This window comes from Chiloscyllium plagiosum, chromosome 13 (genome assembly GCF_004010195.1).
Source record: "Chiloscyllium plagiosum isolate BGI_BamShark_2017 chromosome 13, ASM401019v2, whole genome shotgun sequence".
Lineage (NCBI taxonomy): Eukaryota > Metazoa > Chordata > Chondrichthyes > Orectolobiformes > Hemiscylliidae > Chiloscyllium > Chiloscyllium plagiosum.
Window position 1 is genome coordinate 80,959,763 of NC_057722.1, and position 3,056 is coordinate 80,962,818.

General features: G+C 44.5%; 1 protein-coding gene across 1 annotated transcript in view; it reads left to right on the plus strand.

The window, feature by feature from the left end:
- LOC122555674 (collagen alpha-4(IV) chain-like) overlaps window positions 1-3,056 on the plus strand; it is a 240,741-nt gene that overhangs the window by 55,561 nt on the left and 182,124 nt on the right. The gene's annotated exons all lie outside the window — the stretch shown is intronic.

Below are 3,056 nucleotides of genomic sequence, written 5' to 3' on the forward strand. Positions count from 1 at the left end.
CTTTTCGGACACCTTCCTCCTGTCCGTCCTGCCACACACTCACTCTGAAGTGACTCCCCCTCCCCCACACCCAACCTCTGTACATGCCCACACCCACAATTCAATGTCCCTCCTCCCCCACACCCACCCTGAAGACCCTCTCTGTACCTGCCTGAAGCCGTTGCTGATTGTATAACACGAAACCGTTTATCCTCAATGAGCCCAAAAAAAAACTCTTGCAAGGTTCGTAAAACATCTGATGAATGTTGCAGAGGAATCTGACCTTTTTGCCAACAATCTGACCCTTTAAGTAGCAATAGCCTAACTCTGGAGGATTTTCAGCAGTTCTCTGCAAGTCTCTGATCCTGTTAATATGTGACTAACATCAACAATCTCCATTTATAATTATTTTTGTGCGGAAAATGGCACATTCTTTTTTAAAATTAAGTAATGCTTTCAGTAGAAATATTGTTCATTGTTCCCTGTTTAAGACAGGAGGAATGGGAAACAAGTTGAGCACGTGAGAAAAAGCATGGGTTGTGAGAAGCAATGCTTATTTTGCTGGGTGATGCCTGGGTCTTTGAGGTTAAAGTATTCTGCCTGCTCCGAGTAACAGCCGGCTTGTCTGTACTATTACACTGTCAACTTTGATTCTACAAATTGATCACTGCAACTGATTGGTTAATTGTAATGGTACAGGATAATTAACTGTTATGGCAGTGACATTAAGACAACAGTTCTGTAGCACACTATAGATAATAAACAAAGTACCCTTCCTGGATCATTGAAGATAAGGGCCATAGAGTCATACAACACAGAATCAGACCCTTCGGTCCAACCCGTCCATGCCGACCAGATGTCCCAGTCTGACGTCATCCCATTTGCCAGCACTTGGCCCGTACCCCTCCAAACCCTTCCTTTTCAGGTACCCATTCTGATGCCATTTAAATGTGGTAATTGTACCCACCTCCCTCTGGCAGCTCATGCCATACACGCACCACCCTCTGCATGAAAAAGTTGCCCCTCAGCTTCCTTTTAAATCTTTCCCCTAAACCTAATCCCTCTAGTTTTGGACACACCTACCATGGGGAAAAGACCTTGTCTAATCACCCTATCCATGTCTCTCATAATTTTATAAACCTCTATAAGGTCACCCCTCAGCCTTCGACGCTCCAGGGAAAACAGACCCAGCCTCTTCAGCCTCTCCCTATAGCTCAAACCCTCCAACCCTGGCAACATCCTTGTAAATCTTTTCTGAACCCTTTCAAGTATCACAACATAGAAGGATAATCTGAATTGTAAGCGATAATCTATAAGTGGCCTCACCAATGTCCTGTACAACCACAACATGACCTCCCAATTTCAATATTCAAAGTTCTGACTAACTAAGACAATTTTCATCACTCTGTCTACTTGCAACACCCCTCTCAAAGAACTATGAATCTGCACGACAAGGTCACTTTGTTCAGCAACACTCCCTAGCACCTTACCATTAAGTGTATAAGTTCTGCCCTGATTTACCTTTCCAAAATGCAGCACCTCACATTTATCTGAATTAAACTCCATCTGCTACTCCTCAGCCCATTGGCCCATCTGATCAAGATCCCATTATAATCTGAGATAATCTTCTTCACTGTCCACCACCTATTTTGGTGTCATCTGCAAACTTACTAACTATACCTCCTATTTTCACTTCCAAATCATTTGTATAAATGACAAAAAGCAGTGGACCAAGCACCAATCTAAAGAACAAAGAGAAGTCCAGCACAGCAACAGGCCCTTTGGCTCTCCAAGCCCGTGCCGATCATCATGCCTTAACTAAACTGAAAAGCAAACCTTTTGCCTTTTTAAAACCATATCCCTCTGTTCCCTTCCTATTTATGTAACCATTCAGATGCCTCTTAAACATCACCAATGGGCCTGCTTCTACCACCTCTTCTGGAAAGCTCCTACCACTCTCTGTGTGAAAACCTTCCTTCGCACATCTCCCTTAAACCTTCCCTTTCTCACCTTGAACCTGTGTCCCCTTTCTCCCAACTCTGGGAGAAAGCCTCTGACTGCCACCTATTTATACCTCGCATAATCTTGTAGACCTCTATCGGTCTCCTCTCAGCCGCTGTCTTTCCAGTGAAAACAATCCTAGTCTTTTTAACCTTTCCCCATTGGCCAATGCCCTTGAGACCAGGCAATATCCTGGTGAACCTTCTCTGCACTCTCTGTAAAGTTTCCACGTCCTTCTGGCAGTGTGGTGACCAAAACTGCACACCGTACTCCAAATGCAGCCTAACAAGGTTTATTGTCGCTGCAACATGGTTTGCCAATTCTTGTACTCCATGCCCCGACAGATGAAGGCCAGCATGCCAGCTGCCTTGTTAATTGCCTTGGCCGCCTGTGCTGTCACATTTAGGGAACTGTGGACCTGCACCCCCAGATCCGCCTGTATGTTAATGTCCCAAAGGGTTCTGCCATTTACTGTATAATTTACATCTAAATTTGATCCTCCAAAATGTATCACCCCACCTTAGAACATAGGACATAGAACATAGAAAAGTGCAGCACAGAACAGGCCCTTTGGCCCACGATAATGTGCCAAGATTTAATCCTAATGTAAAATATAGTAACTTATCCTACGCACCCCTCAACTCACTGCTATCCATGTGCATGTCCAGCAGTCACTTAAATGTCCCCAATGACTCTGCTTCCACCACCACAGCTGGCAATGCATTCCATGCATTCACAACTCTCTGCGTAAAAAACCTACCTCTGACATCTCCTTTATACCTTCCTCCTAATATCTTCAAAGTATGACTTCTCGTACCAGTCAATCCGGCACTGGGGAAAAGTCTCTGGTTATTGACACTATCTATTCCTCTCATTATCTTGTATATCTCGATCAGGTCTCCTCTCATTCTCCTTCTCTCCAGAGAGAAAAGTCCGAGCGTATTCAACCTTTCTTCATAAGACAAGCCCTCCAGTCCAGGCAGCATCCTGGTAAACCTTCTTTGCACCCTCTCCAAAGCCTCTGTATCTTTCCTATAGTAGGGCGACCAGAACTGGACACAATATTCCAAGTGTGG